The sequence below is a fragment of the Haemorhous mexicanus genome, chromosome 4 (genome assembly GCF_027477595.1).
Source record: "Haemorhous mexicanus isolate bHaeMex1 chromosome 4, bHaeMex1.pri, whole genome shotgun sequence".
Lineage (NCBI taxonomy): Eukaryota > Metazoa > Chordata > Aves > Passeriformes > Fringillidae > Haemorhous > Haemorhous mexicanus.
In genome coordinates, this window is record NC_082344.1 from 76,561,145 (window position 1) to 76,568,847 (window position 7,703).

The window sequence follows — 7,703 nt, forward strand, 5'->3', positions numbered from 1 at the left end:
GGTGTCCCCATTGTCCAGGAAGCTCCAACCCCCCCAAAATTCCCTTTTCCCCCCCCACCCCGGGACGGCAGCAGGTACCGGGGCCGTCCGCTCGCAGCCACGCATTTGCTTCAGATTACAGGAAAAACAAAAGTTCTTTGAGTTCCCCGCTTCCCCTGCGCCCCCTCCTCGCCCCTCCCCGCCTGGGTCCGCTCTGCTCCCGCTGGGAGCGCAGGGAAGAGGGGCCGGGGGGGGTCCCCTCACACATTTTATTTTTGGGGTGACCCCAGGGGGGGAGCCAGGGTGGCCCCCCTCCCCCGCATCCCCCCCGGGGCGGGATCCCCCCAGAGCATCCCAATTCCCTCACCCTCGGGCCCCCAGCCCTCCCACTCCGCTCCTCATCCCCGGGGATGGAGACCCCCCCCCAAAATCACATCACATGGGAATTCCCGTCACCCCACGGCGCATCCCGGTGCGAGGACCCCTTCTCTCTCCCCGAGCGTCCCCCCAGGGTGGGATCCCCCCCTCTGGAGAGGGGATCCCTTCCCGGGGCTGGCGCATCCCGGGCCCGGAGCCCCCCCGAGCCCGGCGGGCCCCGCGCCCCCCCCGCGGCCGCCGCTCACTCCCGGCCCTACGGCCCCACCCGGTGGCGGCCGCGGGAACTGCAGGAGGCGGCAGGTGGAGGTGGCCCCGTCCCCTCCCTGTCCCCTCCCCGTCCCCTCCCCTGTCCCCTCCCCGTCCCGCCCCCTCCTCCTCACCGGGTGTCCCTGGGCTCGGCCCCGACCGCTTCCCCAAAGCATCTTCCCGAAACGCCTTCCCAAAGTCTCTTCCCAAAGCGTCTCCCTGAACCTCTCATCAGGTGCAGGGAGGCGTTGGAAATCTCCCCATCCCAAAGTACCTTCCCAAAAAACATTCCCCAAAAACCTTCCCAAAGCGTCTTCCTGAATCTCCCACACAAATCTGCCCATCCCGCAAAACCTTCCTGAAAAACATTCCCAAATTACCTGCCCGAAATCTCCCCAAATACTTTTTCAGAGTCCTGTCCCAAGGCGTCTTCCCAAAATATTCACCCCAAGTGGCTCCGAAAGTGCCTCACGCTGCCCCAACTCCCCTTCCCAAAACACCTTCCCAGAGCATCTTCCTGAAGCCTCTTCCCAAAATATCTTCCCAAAATTCTTGCCCAAAGGGGCTCCCAAAAGGATCTTTCCAGAGCACCTCACACTCTCCCAATGCCCCTTCCCAAAACATCATCCCAAAACATTTTCCCAAAAGCCATTCCCAAAGAATGCTCCTAAAACACCTGCTCCAGGCACCTCCCACCTTCCCAAAATGCCTTCCCCAAAAACCTTCCCAACACTTCCTGAAGCCCCTTCCCAAATCAACTTCCCCAAAATCCTGCTCTGAGCACCTCTCGCCTTCCCAAAACTCCTTCCCTAAACGCCTTCCCCAAATGATCCCTGACCCCAGTGCCTGCCGTGGAAAACACCCCCTGGAATTCCCAGCCTTCCCTCCTCCTTCCTTTTCCATGGAAAAAAATCCATCCCTGGGATGCTCCTGGCTTCCCCAAAGCAGCAGAATTCCCATCCCAAAATCTTTCCAAGTGTGTGGAAAAGCCCCTCTGAGGAGCAGGGAGGAGCCACTGGCACGGAATTCCGTAAGAATTTTAGGGAAATGTCAAAAATTTCTTTTCCTGCTACCAGAAATTCAAGGAGAAAGTGGGAAAGCCTCAAAAAAAAAATTATTTGTGGGGTTAAAAAGGTTTCACTTGGAGCAGATTCCCACCCTCTGGAGGCAAATCCAGGCTTTTCCAAGGTCAGACCTGGAGCCCAAGCCGGGTCCGTGGGATGCAGCCACGGCATTCCCAACTTTTCCTGGAGCCTGGGGAATTTTATCATCCCCAAACAAAGCCAAGGGGCCGTGAAATCGCAAATGGGGTGGAGAAAGCACCGGGGGAGTGACAATTCCAGAGGGGAGAGGGGCCATGGCACTGCCAGGTTTCCCATCGGGAATGGGAACGCCGGGATCTCATCCCTCAGGAGGGGTTTGGGGCTGAACCACCCCCAAATCCCGGGGTTCAATCCCACTTTTCCCACGGGGTTGGACCCTGGAGTCCAATTTTGTGACACAAACGAAACCCTGAATTCCTACCTTGGGAAAAGCCGGGAATTTCAGGAGGGAACAACCTTCCTGTAGGAGAAGATCCCTCCAGGCTCTCCCTCTGCCTGGGCCATTAAGCCCCAAAATTCCCTTTTTTCCCCAAATTTCCTGGGATTTCCCGTGCCAGGAGCGGGCAATGCTCTCCCTGCAGCTCCTGAAATTCCCAGTGCTCTTCAATTCCAGCTGGAGAGAGCAGCAGAGAGTCCCGGAGGTTGCACCCGGAGCAGCATTCCCGGGATTTCCCCATTCCCAGGGAACCTGGGGAAGCTCTGCGCCCCCAGGTTACCCCAAAAGAGGTGCTGGGCTCTCTCCCTGCGCACAAAACCTCCCGGGGGGAATTTCCCTTCCCTGTTTTCCTCTCCCTGGCACGGGCAGCTGCGCCCCCTCGGCCGCATGGACGGATTGGATTCCCTGAGAAAATTCCAGAGGCGCTTCCAGGTAATATTCCATTTTAATTCCTTTTTTAATTTTTTTCCTTTCCCAAAATCCCTTCTGAAGTCATCATTTATTTTTCTCCTTCTCCAAGGCTTCCTTTTTTATCCCTTTCCTTTTTATTTTTCCCCACACCCCAATTTCCCCTTTCCTTATCCAGGCAAAACATTCCCAAAGGGGAAACTGGGAAAAACTTGGAAGGCAGAGGTGGAATTTTCAATTTTCATGTCCCACTCCATGACTCTTTTTTTTTTTACCTCATCCCATGTGTAATTTCAAAAATTTAATTTAAAAAAACCCCAATTTATCCAAATCCCTTTAATTTTCCAGCCGGGGTTTCCTGATAATGATTCTGTAGGAATGTTGGTCCCTTTTTTTTTTTTTTTTTTTTTTTTTGCTTTGATTGTAGGGTTTATTTCCATTAATTAATATTAATTAACAGCTTCAGAGCTGGTTTAATAATTGGGATGCACCACAATCTCCTTTCCAGCTCTCATCCACCTGCAGAGGTGAAACTCAGGAGGGCAGAATCCTGGGAATTTTACATTCCAGGGGAATCCCAGCTCCAGCCCCTTTGGAATTGAACCGCTGCCCCTTCCAGGCTGATAATGAGGAGCAGGGAAAACCCACCCCAACCCTGACATGAAAATCAGGGAATTCCAGATTGGAAGTGACCTGAAATATCCCATTCCCACCCCGTGCCCTGGGCAGGGACAGCTTCCATGATCCCAGGGATTTATATCCAGAAATATTTCATTTTTTAACTCATCCTCCAATTCTATTGAATTTTCGCTCCCAAATCTCCAACTGGATTTTTTTTTCCATCCAAACCCTCAACTTGGAATTTTTGCATCCAGGCTTTCAACCAGAATTTTTTTGCAGCCAAATTTCCAGCTGGAATTTTTTGCACCCAAGCCCCCCACTGAAATTTTTTGCAGCCAAATTCCAACTTCTTCCCCTTATCCCCTAAACTCCCCAATTAATTTTTTCTCCTTCCTCAATTTTGCTCTTTCTCCCCCCAAAACTCTGCTGGGGTTTCGGGAGCCGCTTCTCCCGTTGGAAGCAGAATTCCACCACTTCCCACAGCTGGGAACAGGCCCTCATTCCTGGTTTGAGGCTTCCCATCCCAAAATGTTTTTCAAACCAGGCGCCTTTCCATCCCTGCACTGAAATTTGGGAATTGTCATCACGGCTTTTCCCACCCTCTGGATGAACAAACAACCACCACCCTCCTTGGGGAATCCCACGCGGATATCCCAGGATTTCGGGCGCGATTGGATGCGGCAGCACCCCAAACCCCAAAACCCCACCTGGAAAAATCCCTGGGAAGAAAATCCGGATTATTTTTGCCACTCACCCAACCTCCAAGTCCACGTTGGCCCCGGTGGCCGCTTCCCACTCCCGGGAAAACCCGGAGCGTTTTATAGCGTGGGAGCCGCGGTGGTCCCCGCCCACAGGGGGAAAGTACCGCTGGAAAATGAGGATTCCCAAGGATTTAGGGATGATGACAATGTCAAGCTTCCTTCCCCGAGCCTCCGGCCTTGGCTCCATCACCCCGCTCCCAAAATCCCAGTTTTTAAATTCCAAAGGCTCCAAGAGATTCTTCAATAGAGGTTCCCCCATTTTTCCCCCTCCTGGGGGTTTTTCTTCCTTTTCCCTTTTTCCCCTCCTTCTTTTCCTTCTTTTTTTTTCGCCTCTTCTTTTCCTCACATTTTCCCCTCATCTTTTTCTTTTCCTTTTAAATAATTTTTCCCTTTCCCCCCCTAATTTTAGTCCCTTCTTTTCCTTATCCTTCTTTATCCCTTTTTTCTTTCTTCTTTCCCCCCCTCATTTTGTCCCTTCTTTTCCTTCTTCTTTTCCCCCTTTATCTATTTCTCCTTTTTTCCCTATTTCCCCTTCATTTTCGCCCTTCTTTTTATTCTTTTTCTCCCTCACCACCTTTTTCTTATTTCCCCCTCATTTCTCCCTTCTTTTCATTCCTCCTTTTATCCTTTATCTTCTTTTCCCCCTTCATTATTTGATCATTTCCCCCTTCTTTCTTCCTCTTTCCCCTTTTCATTTTTCTTCTTTCTCCCCTATCTTCTCTCATTTTTCCCACTCTATTTTTCCCTTTTTTCCCCTCTTATTTTCCCCCTTTCCACCCTCCTATTTTCCCCTTTCCCCCCATTCTTCCACCCCTTTTTTTCCCCTTATTTTCCCCTTTTTTTCCTTTTTTTTTTTTTCTGAAAAGCCTCCGAAACCCGAATGTTTCTGCCCGGAGTTTATCAAATTACATTTGGGGACAAAGAGCTAAAGTGCATTTTCTTGAGGGCTTTGACAACTGGGGGAGCCAGCAAGGAAATGAAAAGAATGACAGAAAACCAAAGGCTTTTGTCGGACGCAGATCGGGAAAAGCCGCCCTTGGGGGGGCCCTTTCTTTCTCTTTTCCTTGGATTTCCTTCCCACTTTCTTTTCCCAGGTGTTGAACTCGGAGCTGTGGGGGAAACCATGGAAAACCCCTTTGGATCAGGGGGGGCGTTAGAATGCTAGAATTCAGGTTTTTTCCTGGGGTTTTTTTTTTGGTTGTTTTTTTTTTTTTTTTTTTTTAACAAAATGCCAGTGTTTCAAAGGAAAATGAAGCCCCTTTGGAAATGTGAAGCTCCGAGATAATGACCGGATCGCTCCAGGACTGGATGGGAACAGGTGATGCTTTTTTCCTTCCTTTCTTGTTCCCATCTGTCCTTTGTTCCATAGGAGACCGAGGAGAGACAGAAACGAGATCATTTTGATATTCCCCCTTTTTGTGCATCCGCCTTTTCCCGAGGAGCGCGGACGCGCCTTGGGCCCGCTCCAGGCGCTGCCAGGGGGGGATGCGGCAGAGCCACAGAAAAACCCCACCAAAACCCCCACCAAAAACCCCACCAAAACCCCATTACAACCCCATTACAACCCCAAAAAAAAACCCCACCAAAACATCCACCAAAACCCCCGCCAAAACCCCACCAAAACCCCCACCAAAACCCCCACCAAAAACCTCACCAAAAACCCCACAAAAACCCCATTAAAACCCCACCAAAAACCCCTTTAAACCCCCACCAAACCCCCACCAAAAGCCCCGCCAGAACCCCACTAAAAACCCCACCAAAACCCCCACCAAAACTCCATTAAAATCCCATCAAAACCCCATTAAAGCCCGACCAAAACCCCATTAAAACCCCACAAAAAAACCCACCAAAACCCCATTAAAACCATACCAAAAGCCCCAACCAAAAGCCCCAACCAAAAGCCCCAACCAAAAGCCCCAACCAAAAGCCCACCAAAAACCCCATTAAAACCCGACCAAATCCCACCAAAACCCCCACCAAAACCCCATTAAAATCCCATTAAAACCCCATTAAAACCCCATTAAAACCCGACCAAAGCCCCACCAAAACCCCCACCAAAACCCCATTAAAACCCCACCAAAACCCCCACCAAAAACCCCACCAAAACCCCCACCAAAACCCCCACCAAAACTCCATTAAAATCCCATTAAAACCCCATTAAAACCCCACCAAAAACCCCACCAAAACTCAACTTTTGATCTCTTAAAAATCCAGAAGTGGCCGGGCTGGGGCTGCTCCGACCCCGAGCTCCGGATGGGCCCTCAGGAAGATGCTCCAGGGAGAGCCCAACCCAAATCCAAAGAAATCCCTTCAAAAATGGGATTTTCCTGCTGGGTTTCTGTGGGATTTTACTCCGCTTTTTTGGGGTTTCACGATAAATGGAGCCCAACCCGATTTATCTCCGTTCCTATTTCCTTTTCCTGCAATTTGTGGCTGCTCTCAGCCCCCTTCCTCCCCAAAATCCTTCAATTCCTCCTCCAAACCCAATCCCAAGGCAACAATCCCCTCGGAGCATCCCAAATTCCCAGCAGAAATTCCAGTGGGGGCTGCACAGGGAAAGTTTTGAGCTTCTGTTCCATTTTTTTTTTTCCCAATTAGGAGAATTTTGCAGGATTTTCCTCTCCCTTCTGGGTCAGATTAGCGGTGATGGAACTGGGAATATTTTCTGTGAATAATCCCAGGTATCCAGAGTTTTTCCTTAAAGTCTCTTAGTTTGGAATTCTCCTCAGGAAGAAGAGATCCTTTTCATGAGTATCCCCTCTTAAAATGTTTTTAATTCTTTATCTATTTCAGATAATTTCTTTTATCTCCCTTTCTCTGCCAAACATTCCCGAAAAAAAAAAAAATCTCCTTTAAATCCCAACCTGCCAGCACTGCCTGGGATTTATCCTGGTTTTCCAAACAAATCTTCCTTTTCCTTTAAAACCTGCTACCAGCAAATCCATTCTCCCAAATTTCAGCCCTTTTTCTGACCCATTCAGCTTTTTCTTGGCCTGGATCTCCCCAAAAATGGTGGGATGTGAGGGGTTTGTGCATCCTTGCAAGATTCCAGCCTCCAGGCTATGGAGAAAATTCCAAAGGCATAATGAGAACCATCTTCCCCCACTCTGGAAGGAGAAGAAACCCCAGGGAATTTTCTCCCTTCACCCCAACACAAAATTCCAGGGAATGTAATCCAGGGGAAATCCATGGATAAAATATCCATGGATGTTTTTATAAATGGAATTTTGGAGTTGTGGTTAAAACATTATTTATATCCCAAATATTTGAATGTAAAACCTGGATGAGGAGGCAACTCCAAGGACCCACAGAATGGGAATATCCCAATGTTTGCTCTCTCCAAATCCAGGATTTCCTCCCTGAGAAGGTGGCTGGGATTGATCCCATTATCCCGAATTTCCATCCTTCTCCCTGTGCTGGAGATTCCCACCTGCTCCCTTCCACCTCTCTGCTCCCGTCCCTCTTCCCACTCATCCCAAAATCCTTGGAAAAAGAGGTTTTATATCCCAAGGGCGTTTGTGGAGCGGGGATTCAAGGCTGGAGCCGAGCTCGTTTCCCCTGCCCATGGCTCCGCTCTCATCCCTGAATCCCAGCAGTTTTCCTTGCTGAACCCACTGGGAAAACAGGGAAAAGCAGGGAGGAAAGAAAGGAAAGGAACCAAACTGAGCCCTAAATGCCAGCCTCATCCAGAGGAAATTCCAGGTGGGATTTGCTGCCGAAGCGAAGGACTCGGTGCCCTTGGACACCAGCCCAGGGTTCCTCTTTCCTCAA